Source organism: Meles meles, chromosome 11 (genome assembly GCF_922984935.1).
Source record: "Meles meles chromosome 11, mMelMel3.1 paternal haplotype, whole genome shotgun sequence".
Taxonomy (NCBI): domain Eukaryota; kingdom Metazoa; phylum Chordata; class Mammalia; order Carnivora; family Mustelidae; genus Meles; species Meles meles.
This window is the reverse complement of record NC_060076.1, coordinates 35,950,585-35,964,698: the sequence shown is the minus strand read 5'-3', so window position 1 is coordinate 35,964,698 and position 14,114 is coordinate 35,950,585. Positions and strand designations below refer to the sequence as shown.

General features: G+C 42.6%; 1 protein-coding gene across 4 annotated transcripts in view; it reads right to left on the bottom strand.

Moving 5' to 3' along the window:
• GNE (glucosamine (UDP-N-acetyl)-2-epimerase/N-acetylmannosamine kinase) overlaps positions 1–14,114 on the bottom strand; it is a 49,135-nt gene that overhangs the window by 30,754 nt on the left and 4,267 nt on the right. The window contains exons 1-2 of one of the 4 annotated variants that reach the window (XM_046023578.1): positions 4,944–5,135; positions 47–287 (exon numbers count right to left, since the gene is read on the bottom strand). The exons of 1 other annotated variant lie outside the window; for it this stretch is intronic. The gene's annotated coding sequence lies outside the window, so the exon portion shown is untranslated. Of the gene's footprint in view, positions 1–46; positions 288–4,718; positions 5,136–14,114 lie in introns of those variants that run through there. 2 more of the 4 variants (XM_046023577.1, XM_046023576.1) reach the window with 2 other exon arrangements.

Here is a 14,114-nt window from a genome sequence, read left to right as displayed (position 1 = left end):
TAAAAGCAAGCAAACGTCAGTTCTTTATTAGTTAGAAATTACTTACCACACCTCACAACTGATCCCAACATACCAGACTACTGAGAATAATTGATCTAGTTCAACTCCCTCTCTTACAGAAAGGGAAACACAGGGGCGCCTGGGTGGCTCAATGGGTAAAAGCCTCTGCCTTCAGCTCAGGCCATGATCTCAGGGTCCTGGGATCAAGTGCCACATCCGGCTCTCTGCTCCGCGGGGAGCCTGCTTCCTCCTCTCTCTTTGCCTCTCTGCCTAGTTGTGATTTCTCTCTGTCAAATAAATAAAATAAAATAAAATAAAAAAGAAAGGGAAACACACGTCTTGAGAGAGGAAATTACTTCCCCAAGATTCAAGATAACATAAGGGATAAGATCTATTTACCCTCACACTAAACACCCACTAATTACAAAGCCCTGTCGAGGAAGAGAAAGGTAAAATAAAAAAGCCTACCTCCAAGGCCTCATTAGCCCCTATAGCCAGTGCCTACAAACCTCTGACACTTCCAGATGCCTATCAGGTACCTCCTGACCCATACACACCTTAGAGTCAATCACCCAAACCGAACTCATTTCCCCCCCTCATTTCCTTTCCTCCTTTCTTGTTCTCTAACTCTAGTTATGAGCTTCCATTCACCCAAATGCCTTGACCCTGAACATCCTTGTCTTCTCTGTCCCTTACTCTGTACCTACTACGCCCTGTCAGTTCCACCTCCTGAATATCTCTCTCTCTCTTTTTTAAGTAGGCTCCAGGCCCAGCGTGGAGATCAATGCAGGGCTTGAACTTACAACCCTGAGATCAAGACCAGACCTAAGATCAAGTCAGACGCTTAACCAACTGAGCCACCCAGGCACCCCTCCACCTCCTAAATATCTTTCAAATCTAGCTCCTCCTCTTCATCCCCACCAGGACATCCCCCAATCCATCCTCTCATTTTAGGTCTGAACCATTGTTAACAGCTGCCAAAGTAGTCCACCTATCTCTAGCCTTGCCCTGCCTCCCACAGACTTTCAAAGTGATCTTTCCAAAGTTCAGAAATTCTATTATCATGCTCAACAGAATATACAACCAATGAATAAAGTCCAAATTACTGATCCGGACCTACCCCTCTTTCCAACCACTTCACCCTGACCTATAACTACCCTTACTCTGTGCCAAAGCCACACCAAAATACCTGCAGTTCAACCAGCGAGTCTCCAAATCTCTGTATATGGTATTGTAGATACATGTACCCTTAGGTGAAACTTCCTTTCCCTCTGGCCTGGGCTTCTCCTCATCCTTCAAAACTCGGTCTAAGCGTTGCCTCTTCTTGAAAACCTCTACATTAACCCCAGTTCCTCCTCACCTCACCCCTTTTAGCTGCTACCTTCCTCTGAGCACTATGGCCCTTCCAAACACATATATACTTTTACTCAACTCCTCTCCCCACATCCAACCACTCTCCCTCCTGCCATCTATACCCTCCATTCAAAGTAAAAACCATGGGCAAGGGATAAGAGATGTTTTAAACTTCTCTGTATCAATGTAAAATTCCACCTCATGGAGTCAATGCTTTTGCTTCAGGAAGCATGTCAATATTTAGACTTTGCCATCAGGCATACAAAGAAGCTTGAATAAAGATGCCAGGAGTAGGGAGCTACCCTTTAGATCAGGGTAAACTCTAAACCCCACTGGAAATCTCATCAGCTGCCATCGCATCTCTATTAGGCTCAAACTTCTGTGAGAACACAAACTGCCCCATCATTAGACCCATTCTGAACTCAACAATCTCCAGTCAAAGCTAATTCCACCCAACAGAAAGCATTTATGATATAATGAAATAGGCATTCTGTCAAGAGAGTTGTATTCAGTAGATCTAAGCCCTACCTCATCATTAAAGACAAAAATGTTTCTCCAAAAATGGCTGTCTTAAATGTTCTTGTACATAATCCTTCCTTCACTGATCATTAAATTTGAGCTGAATAAAATGTTGGTGATATTCAACTTGCTGGGTGAGGCAAAGCAAATCTTTCATGGTTGGTCAATTTGTTTTTATTTTAAAAGAATGTAAACTCCACCTCACCATACTAAAATGCTTAGTATTTACCAAATAACTCAAAGGTTATTCTACCAAAACTGAGAGTAAAGTAGCCAAATAATCAAACTATGAAAAAGGCAAAAATGTTACTAAGGCCAAAGCTTTTTTCAGGAAAGAAGTTAAATCTTTGAAATATGGTAAAATGCCTCTTTAAAGGGAGAAGTTTGGGGTTTTTTTTAAATAACTTTAACTCACTTCTTAGGTAGTACATTCACATGGTTGAAAACTGAGAAATCACAAGAGGTTATACAGCAGAGTCTTCTCCTCTGTGCTCTATAGCCATGCAGTTTTTCTCCCTGGAAGCTAGAAGTTACTAGTTCTTACCTATACTTTAATAGGTAAACCATGCATATATAAATAAAGATGTATTTGCTTATAAATCCATATAACATATATTATAGAACTGATAACATTCTATAAACTGAGGTGCATCCCCTACTTTTAAAAATGCTTTTAATTATGCTTCTGAATTGAATGGTAAAATGGGAAAGTTTAAAGGCACTGAAAATATCAAAACTAAAGTGCAAAGTTTTGAAAATTGCTGGCCATCATCCCTTTAAATATATGAATGGTTATGAGAGCCCCAAAATTAAAAATAATCAATGTCACAAACATTTAACATCTACTCTGTGCGGAGCACTATAAAGAAAGCTGAGACACACACAGAACTGAAAAAGACCCTGTCTCTGATATTTAGAAACCTTAAAATTAGTACCTGAAACCAGCTGACATAATGTTAACTAGTTCACTTTTCCAAATAGAAGCCCCAGAAACAAAATAAATTTTTTTCTCAGCCCAGTATACATCATTTGCTCTGGATCAGAGGTCATACCCAAAGATACATTTTTATACTGAGAACTATGACCAGAGTCCCCATGATCAGGAGAGAATGAATAAATGGCAAAACAATGAATGAGTGACAAAATAGACTTAAACTGTAATAGGACAATTTAAGTTGCATAAAGTACAATGTAAAGCAAACACTATAAAACTCAATTCTTTACATGGTGAAATACGAGACAGCAATTAAAATGAATGGACTATGTCTACATTTACCTATATTAATAAATCTCAGAAACAGAGCACTAGAGGAAAACAGCAAATTCTAAAAAGTTAGATACAATAGGGTACCATTTTTAAGTTTTTCAAAACATGTAAAACATTACTGTATGCTATTTATTGATCTACAGCAAAGTTCAACACCAACTCAGGGAAGTAGTTACCTCTGGAGAGGGAGGGAAGGGAAAGAAAAATGGGGTTTCAGGCTTTAGCTAACATTTAAAAAAAAAAAAAAACCATACCATAAGCAGAGATGTGAAACAAACACGGTAACATATTAATATGTGTTAAATCTCGGTGACTGGTAGAAGGTGTCATACTGTCTTCTGTCCTTTTAAGCACATTTGAAATTTCCATTCTTAAAGACAAGAACTCTTTTAAATAGATACTGTGAAGTAGGTATGTTGTCCATAGCCACTCACCACACGCTAATACACCCAAGCCTAAAGCTCAGAAAGTCAGGAGGGACTGGATTTCCCCCATTTCACCTATCAATTCCAAAATTGTAACTAAAATAAAAATAAATGCGAGAAAAGTATGCTTTCATCTTGAATTCACTGGCAATCTCTGAGAAACCCAATTCTGAAAGACCACTTCCTGCATTCTCTCAAGACTGACCATTTTAAATAGACGAAAGGTGATCAGCACTTTCCAGAAAAATATTCCACTCAACTGTGGAAAAAGACTCACAAACATTTGGCTCAAGCAGTCACCAAGCAGAGGAAACAGTAACAACAAACATTTGAGAAGTACTTCTGAGGTGCTAAGCACTGTGTTGAGCTTTGTAAGCATTAACCATTTCATCCTGACAGTCCTCTCACTAGCCCCATTTTACAGAGGGGGGACACTGAGGTACTGCCAAAATAATTTACTTGTCCCAAATCACAGTTAATAATTGCCAGAACCAAAGATCAAACCCAGCATGCAGGATACTGCCACATCCACTGTTTGCCTAGTATCTGATCATTAACATCCATGGAACTTCTTTGGGCCAGGTCCTGCCAGGCCCCATGGCAATGAAAAGAACATGATATATCACTCATCCCTTGGTGCCGCAGGGATGAGACTCAGGATCAAGAAGGAAGGGGCTATATAAAAGCGGCCTGGAATTCAGAAACCTATTCCTGAGCTGTAGTTTGCTTTGGCATCTTCCAGAGCCTCTATAGCTGGGTTAAACAATTAACTTAGACCGCTAAATTGCACTCCTCCTTTCGGAGAAGCCAATACTTTAGCGTTCTCTAACAATTTAACGGGTGTGCTCCGATTGGGGAGGGCAAATAAGCACCTATCAAACTCCTGAGGAAGCCCAGACTCAGAATATAGTCAGGGTTCGACGCAGATCTTCATCTAAACGATCTTCAACTGAACGATCTGCCATCGTTTAGTTCAACCCTTTACATTTCAGGGCCACTTGTCTGTCAAGGAGCTCTCCGCCCTCTCCTGCACACCTTCGTAACAGCACCCTCACTTATCTCCCCGGACAGCCCGCTTCCTTACTGGACAGCACTACTCGTGGGTGGGGAGCCCTTCCCCGCCGCCGGCTACTCGCCCGCGGCCCGCCACGAACCTGTCTGCTCCCCGTGCCGGGAATACAGAAGGGCCCTGGCACGTAGGCCTGCGGAAGACAGGGCGACGCCCGGGTCTTGTACGGGCCTGGGAACGCCTGGAGGTCCAAGGCCGCCGCGGGACTGCGGAGGCCACGAGACAGGGGCCGGAGCAGGAGGCCGCGGGGAGCCCGAAGGATGCTCTCCCCGGCGCGTCCCCCGTGTCCCGGCCGGCGCGGGGTTCTCACCAAACGCTAGCGCGCAGCTCCCTCCCAGGCCGCCGCGGCGCCTCGCGGGCTACAGCCGAACGCAGCAACAGAAGGCGGACCCGCGCAGATCCGCCCCGGCGGCTTCCGCAAGTGGGCCACGCGTGTAGGAGCCTCTAGTCTCGACCCCAGCCCCTCACGCCCCTGCACGCCCCTACTCACGTCCCCCCGGCACCAAATCGGCGAACGCGCCCTTACGTAACCTGAGAGCGACCCTCTGATTGGCTGCGCCCGGCAGAGCCCCACCCCCTTGCCAAACGGTTTTTGGAAGGGGCCCACCGAGAGGGGTGGAGTATCTCCCGCTGTCGTGGCGGACTTGGCCAGTCTGGTTCCGCCCCGACGCGTACGGCTCCGGGGCCCACGCACGCTGGAGAGCCCGGGTCTTCGCACGTGGTAGCTGTTTTGGCCTTGCACCTAAAGGAGAATTACGCCTTCTCTTCCCTCCGGCATTTCATAGGCCCTGACCAAAACAAGTCTGTCGAACCGCCGGTCTGCCCCAGAGCCATCTTTTGAGATAAAGCCTCGCCACGGCAGGACCGTGTTTGCTAGAAGACTGATGGAGTGTTGATAATGATCCAAACAAGGCAGATACCAGCTGATCATAAGGCGCTCCGCCTGGGCCTCCTTTTAGGGAACCGTCTACCAGTCCGCCGGGGGGAAGTCCAGAGGGGAACTTGGCAGCCGCAGAAGAGGTGGCGGAAGAGGGCTCCCACGGCGCCTGATAAAGACTTTTTTTTTTTAAAGATTATTTATTTGACAGACAGAGATCACAAGTAGGCAGAGAGGCTGGCAGAGAGAGAGGGGGAAGCAGGCTCCCCGCCGAGCAGAGAGCTCCATGGGGCACTCAATCCCAGGACCCCGAGATCACGACCCGAGCAGCGGCCCCAACCCACTGAGCCACCCAGGCACCCCTGATAAAGACCTTTTAATGATCTTTTCAAATTACCGAGCCACCAATGACAAACTTCGAATGAGTTGGTGTTAAAAAACATTAAAACATTTTTTACCACCATTAAATAATTGACCGCAGGTGAAACTTAACAACTCAACCAGAGTTCTTGCTCTAAGGCGAATTTTAAACCCTAACTTTTGCATTTCATGTATTTCAGTTAATAATGAAGCTGTAAGTTGCAGAGTACTTACGAACTAGCAGTTCTCCGGCAACTAGCCTGGAGCTACTAAAAGGTCATTTCAGCCACAAAAGGACAGACTTTAAGGGGATTTGTGTAAGGAAGTGCCAACAGATTTTATTAAATATCACTTTGGCTTGTATGTGGAAAATGGATTAGCGCTGAAAGAATGGTGGCAGTGAAAAAAAATAATCTAGAAGGATACATAAAAAACTGATCCCACCGACAGGGCCGGAAGGAGATGGACTTCTCCACTGAATACCTATTTATAATATCTTTTGTGTTTTGTAATATATGCACATATTGCATATTAAAGAGAACAAAATTGTTAAGAATGGTGACAGTGAAACTCAAATGGATGATATGAGATTGAATTTGGAAGCAGAATTGGAAATTATGGATTAGGGGCGCCTGGGTGGCTCAGTGGGTTAAGCCGCTGCCTTAGGCTCAGGTCATGATCTCAGGGTCCTGGGATCGAGTCCCGCATCGGGCTCTCTGCTTGGCAGGGAGCCTGCGTCCCTCTCTCTCTCTCTGCCTGCCTGTCTACTTGTGATCTCTCTCTGTCAAATAAATAAATAAAATCTTAAAAAAAAAAAAAAGAAAATTATGGATTAGGTATGAGGAAATGAGAGAAAAGGATGGAAACAAGGATGACTTCCAGGTGTCTGGTATTAGTAATTGGGCAATTGGTGCTATTAAGATGAGAGAAAAGCTGAGGGAGTGACCACGTTTGGGGAGTTAAAAGTAAAGTTTTATTTTGGGATATATTTGAGATGCCTATTAAGTGAACAATAAGATATATGAATCTGGACATAGATTCACCAGAGGGTGCGTTAGTTTTCTATTGCTGCTATAACAAATTACCGTAAACCTAGTAGTTAAAAACTAATGTATTATCTTGCAGTTCTGGAGGTTAGGAGTCTGAAATGAGTTTTACCCAGCTAAAATCAAAGTAGCAATGCAGATATCATCATAAGAAAAGAAAATCGAACTGTTTGGTGACAAATGTTAGCTAAACAATGGTGATCACTTCACAATATATACATATTTCAAATCATTACGCTGTATACTTGAAACTAATATATAATATCTCAAATTATGTCTTTTTTTTTTTTTCTTCATTTTTCAGGTATCAGTGGATTGGCCTTCCCTAGGGGGCAGTGGACAATTATTTCCTTGCCTTTCCTTGGCTACAGGCTGCCCTCATTCCTTGGTTTGTGGCCCCTCTGACCTCTGTTTTCCTTGTCACATTTCCTGTGACTCTTCCTCCTTGACTTGAAAAGACTCTTATGAGAGGCACCTGGGTGGCTCAGTGGTTAAAGCCTCTGCCTTCGGCTCAGGTCATGATCTCAGAGTCCTGGGATCGAGCCTTGCATCGGGCTCTCTGCTCAGCTGGGAGCCTGCTTCCTCCGCTCTCTTTCTGCCTGCCTTTCTGCCTACTTGTGCTCTGTCTGTCAAATAAATAAATAAAATCTTTAAAAAAAAAAAAAGACTCTTGTGATTATAGTCCAGGATATTCTTCCCATCTCAAAATCCTTAATTTAATCACATTGGCAAAGTCTCTTTTTTATATAAGGGGACATTCACAAGTTCTAGGGATTAAGACATGGCTCTTCAGGAGCTGCTATTTTTGCCTAACACAAGTGGTATCAATACCCCCAGGAAATGTTCAAGATGGGCACACTGCTTTTATTTTATTTTACTTTTTTACAATTTTTTAGGGATTTTATTTATTTATTTGAGACAGAGAGGTACAGAGAGAGAGAGAGAGCATGAGCCCTGGGAGAGGCAAATGGAGAGGAAGAGGGAGAAGCAGGCTTCCTGCTGAGCCAGGAGCCCTATATGGGGCTCAATATATGGCTTGATATGGGGCTCAATATGGGGGTTGATCCCATCATGACCTGAGGCGAAGGCAGACACTTAACCATCTGAGCCACTCAGGCACCGCAAGATGGGCATATTGCTTTTAAACTTACATGCCAGGGGTATGCCTGGCTGGTTCAACAATGGAGCGTGTGACTCTTGATCTCGGGGTTGTGAGTTGGAGCCCCACATTGGGTGCAGAAATTACTTAACTTAAAAATAAAATCTTTAGGGGCACCTGAGTGGCTCAGTTGGTTAAGCCTCTGCCTTCGGCTCGGGTCATGGTCTCAGGGTCCTGGGATTGAGCCCCACATCGGGCTCTCTGCTCAGCAGGGAGGCTGCTTCCTCCTTTCTCTCTGCCTGCCTCTCTGCCTACTTTTGATCTCTGTCCGTCAAATAAAATCTTTAAAAAATATATAAAATCAAATAAAATCTTTAGGGCACCTGGGCAGCTCAGTCGTTGTGTGTTTGCCTTCAGCTTGAGTCGTGATCCCAAGGTCCTGGGATCGACCCCCTGAATTGTGGGGGGGGGGGGGTCCCTGCTCAGCGGGGAGCCTGTTTCTCCCTCTCCCGTTCCCCCTGCTTGTATTCCCTCTCTCGCTCTCTGTCAAATAAATAAAATACTTTTAAATAAATGAAATAAAATATTTAAAAAATAATAAAGTTGCATGCCAATCACCAAATATCCAGAAAAGAACAGTAATTTTTTTTCTCTTAAAACTTAAGAAAATTTAATTTAAAAAAATAGTATTAATGTTCAGTTTTTTAAAAATCTGTATGCTTATTACATGGGTGTGTTTAGTTTGTTAGAATTCAAATTGTACACTTGAGATATCTGTGCTTTTTTATGTATCTTGTAAGTATTATATATTTTTAACATACTTAATGCTTAAGTTATGGCTAGGAAAAATGTAACTAGAGATACAAGTACTTTTAATAAAGATAATACAGTTTTGAGAATTTTTGCACTTATTAAGCCACTCATAGATTTCATGTTTGACCAATATTGAAAATTTTACATTTCCATATATAGTTCGAATAGTTCTGTGTTCATGGAATCACTTAACCTTGAAATGAAAGTGAAATTAATGAAATGACCCTCTTTTTTAGACTTTTTCTCTATGTTCTCTTGAGATAAGGTTGCAGCAAGGAGCTGTAGGAGGCATTTCCTTTTGGCTTTTTCAGATCACATTTCTATACTACCATTACATTTCCAGATCTCTGTTACTTTGCTATTTAACAGTTGTGAATTAACATATCAAAATCTTCTCACGTCATTGTTTTATATGTTTGGTTTGGTTTCCTTTGGCTTTAATCTGAGAGCTCTACAAGTTGCCAAAAAGTACGTATGGCTTTATGATATAATAAAATCAAATTTTCCATAATTACTCCATAAGCAGAATTACGACTTCAAACATTTATGACATAATTGGGTTATCAGAGAATCCTAAATCTTAAAAGATCATCTAACCTAACCTTCTCATCAAAGGAGGAGACTTCTCAAAAGCATCCCTGACAGATGTTCATCTGACCACTTTAGGAACATTTCTTTGAATAGGGACTTTTTGCTCTTTTATTTGGTGGTTTAGTTGTAAAGTACTCGCCTCTATAAAGTCTGCCCAAGTATTAGCACCCTATTATCCTAACTACTTTATTTATATTCTCTCAGTACTAGGAACAACCTTAAGGTGTAGATTCTATCGCTCCCATTTTATAGATAAGGAGCCTGAAGCACAAAAGGGAAAGTTGCCTAAGGTCACAGAGTTGTTACGCAGAAGAAGATCCCACGTGTTTAGACACTACCCGGTATTCCCTCTTCCTACTAAACAGAGCCTTTCTTACGACAGAAAACTATCCTCAAGTTGAACTTGCTCATCGATTTTTAGGTATGCTGTTCCACTAGTTAAGAATTCACATAACTCTTCTGTTATCCAGCCCACATCTCTCTGAATCACTCACATACACGTCTTTAAGAGACTTTTAAAGCTATCTCCTTTAAAATCAAGAATACAGGGGCGCCTGGGTGGCTCAGTGGATTAAGCCGCTGCCTTCGGCCTTCGGCTCAGGTCATGATCTCAGGGTCCTGGGATCGAGCCCCGCATCGGGCTCTCTGCTCCGCAAGGAGCCTGCTTCCTCCTCTCTCTCTGCCTGCCTCTCTGCTTACTTGTGATCTCTCTCTGTCAAATGAATAAATAAAATCTTAAAAAAAAAAAATCAAGAATACAGGAGGGGCGACTGGGTGGCTCAGTGGTTTAAGCTGCTGCCTTCCGCTCCGGTCATGATCTCAGGGTCCTGGGATCGAGTCCCGCATCGGGCTCTCTGCTCAGCAGGGAGCCTGCTTCCCTCTCTCTGCCTGCCTCTCTGCCTACTTGTGATCTCTCTCTGTCAAATTAAAAAAAAAAAAAAAGAATACAGGAGACACTGGGTAACTCAGTCAGTTGAGCGAGGGATTCTTGATTTTCCCTGAGGTGGTGATCTCAGGATCCCAGGATTGAGCCACTCATGAGCCAACCCCCCCCCCCACCCCGTGGGCTCCGTGTAGGGGCCCCACGCTCCGTGGAGTCTGCTTATCCCCCAACTAAATAAAATCTTTTTTTCTCTTTTTAAAAATTTATTTATTTATTTGAGAGAGAGAGAAAATGGTGGGGGGGAGGGAAGAGGGAGAAGCAGGCTCCCCACTGAGCAGGGAGCCCCACTTGAGGGAGTCCCCAGGTAGTTTTTTTTTATTGTGTTATGTTAGTCGCCATACAGTATACCATTAGTTTTTGGTCTAGTGTTCCAAGATTCATTGTTTACATATAACACCCAATCCTCCATGCAATACATGCCCTCCTTAATACCCACCACCAGGCTCACCGATTCTCCCAACCCCCTCCCCTCTAAATTAAATAAAATCTTAAAAAATAAAGATAAACACAATAAAATCAAGGTATACAATGTCTAAGACAGTCTCCTGACATACTAATTTTATAAAGCCTTCAAAAAAGAAAATGAGGCCAGTTTTGCCCTTTTTAAAAAAATAAACTTTTCACTGAAGTGTAACAAAGACACTTGCACATAATAAGTATGTGTTGATTTCTGAATTTTCACAAAGTGAACATGCCTGCCTAACTACCACTAAAAAAATAAAGAAAACATTGCCAGTGTCTGTGGGCTGTCTATGCAAGGGCTGCCTATCCATGACCCATGGAAAGTCCTAGCACAAATGCTGTGCTAGTAATAGACACAATGGTGTTGATTAAGCACATTAAACTAGCTCTCTGAAGCATTTAGACCACGGAATACAGGGCGGATTGGCCAGTTGGGAGTGAAGTGGAAAGTGAGGCACAAAAACATAGACACAACAGATATCCTATAGAAGGTAGAACAGGTGGGCTGTAGGGAGAGAATCCAGTCCCTGACTTGCCTTGGATCCTGAACAACTTCAACCCGTATGAATCCTTTAAAAAAAAAAAAAATCATGTTTCTTAAGAGGCTCTGTTCCTCACAATCAGATAATACTAACACCAAAAGTGTAAACCAGGAAAAAACGCCAACCCCATTATTTCAACTCCCAACTCCAACCAGTTGGTAGTGGCTGCTTGAAGAACTGTGTGGAAAAGGACCCTGAGGCTGAATTCAAAGGAAAAAACTCCTGGCCTATCAGCTGTGATGTTTTGCAGGGAGGATAGGAGGAAGGCAGGGAGGGTACCATGTACTTGCCACTCCTGCCCTTAGCCAATTTCACGAAGAAATCCGGACATGGAAAAAATCGAGTAGCTAACCACCATATTAAGCTGAATATTTCTGTTTAACAGATATCCTTTTGTTAACTGCTCCCCTCGTCCCACTCTATATATTGGGCGCAACACTTTTAATTGCCAGAACCTCTTGAGTACGTAAAAGTAAAACACATCTTACAAACCAGACATCACTGCATAAGCCAGATTGCTGATAGTCCAACCAAGTCATGTAGGCACCTCCCCCAGAACAGAGAGAACTGCTCTTGTTGCACTGATGATGACAGATGGGAAAGCAATTCTCTTCCCTTTAGGGGAAGCATGTAAGGATTAAGGTTATATTGACTGAAACTAATTCAGTAGTATTCTGAACTCTGTGTGTCGACTTCAGGTTTGCGAGAGCATGAGACGGAAAGATATGCTTACAAAGGTAGTGATTAAAATATTCATAACAAGAAAAGAAGCTTCTTGGAATCGGGACCATTCACTCATTCTTCATATCCTCAATTCCTAATCAGTTTATTATGTGAACCAGTCAGCTTTTTAGAGCACCTCTGAGGATGAGCTCTCCCGATGCCAGCTCTCCCAATTAGAGAAGAAAAGTATAAATAAATACCACAACTATGTGTTTCTTTTTGTGAAATGTTGCCCTTCGTTGGAATTTTTAAGTGTATTTTTCTTTATGAGCTATGAAAGTATCATAGTTCAAACCAGTAAGTAATTTTATTTCTTATCTGTCTGCTAGGAAAATGAGGGAAGCCAGAGAGAGCTCAGCCATCCCTGACTAATTGGAGTTCAGAAAGTTTAATTTGCACAGCTATTCTGGAAGAACTGTAAGAGTATTTAAAACTAGTTTATCTTTAACTTTGACTGTGTTATAAAAAGTTAGATCAACAAAATTATGTTCTAAGATAACTGCTCATGAAAAAGTTCTGAGAGAAGGATGTTCTTGTGGACTTGCAAGGACCTGGCTAAGATCGATAGCACACAGTGCCAGCAACAAGCCCTTAGAAATTTCATGATTTCGCAGTATAGGCTGAGGAACCAGCCAAGGTACTGGCTCCAAATCCCTGGAGCTGAGGAAGCGCCCACACCTGGCAGTCAGCATGAAGCTGAGGATGACGGTGGGAATCCCACATGGACATTCCTTCGGAGCACTGAAGTGGGCTTCGTCGTACCTGTGCGAATGCTTAGGACATCCGCACACATGGGGTGCCCCGGTGGCTCAGTCAGTTAAACGTCCAACTCTTGATTTTGGCTCAGGTCATGATCTCAGGGATCATGAGATTGGGCTTTTTGCCGGGCCCTACCCCCACCCCTCAATTAAAAAAAAAAAAAAAAGACATACAAATACACATAATTAACGTCTACAAATCCTAAGCATGAACATAAGCCTCAACCTTTCTCATCTCATGACTTTCCCGCTCCACCCTGGAATGAATCTAATCCAACCTGTCACATCATTTCTGCTTTTCTTCCCTACCCTGCCTCCTGTCTTTAATGTGGGTATTTCCTAAGGATTACACCTCTGCCTCTGGCCCTCTACATAGGCCATCCTTCAGAATCTCATTCACTCTCAAGTCTTCCATTTTAACTTCTGTGTAGATAATTCCTGGGATGCATACTCTATTCTAGCCTGATTTTTCTTCCTAGTTCTAGGCCCATATCCCAATTGCCTGCTAGATAGTTCCTCCCCTCAAACTCAATATAAAAAATTTAGTTTGGTGTTTTTCCTTTTAACTTCCCCGTGTCTGTTAATGGCACCAAGTTGCCACTTTCATTCAGGCTCAGAATCATAGAGTCATATTTCAGTCTTCTGACTCTTAATATCCAATGTCTCAACTTTTTTTTTTAAAGATTTTTTTTATTTATTTGACAGAGAGAGAGAGAGATCACAAGTAGGCAGAGAGGCAGGCAGAGAGAGAGGGGGAAGCAGGCTCCCTGCTGAGCAGAGAGCCCGATCCCAGGACCCTGAGATCATGACTTGAGCGGAAGGCAGAGGCTTAACCCACTGAGCCACCCAGGCGCCCCCCAATGTCTCAACTTTTTAAAAATGGTTTTGGGTTTTTTGTTTTGTTTTGTTTTGTTTTTTGGGCTTTTTTGCGTCTACTCTTCCTTCCCATTCCTACCAGTCATATCATCACTACCTTAGTTCATCCTGTTTCTTCCTTAAATCTGAGATGCCTATATTTTTATGATACTCACACCTAAAGTCAAGATTTATCTTATAATCAATATATATATTTAATGTAGAGTTTTTAAAATTATGAACTCTATTATGTCAACAGTGTCTTAGAATTGAGAAAATATGGCATCTTAGACCTAAATTACTATGTTTCTATTGGTTCTTCCAGCCTGCATTCCCTTGCTTCTGTAATCTGTCCTGCATGCTATTGCCTGGTGAATCCCCTTAAAGGAATGCTTTCATTAAGTCATTTCTT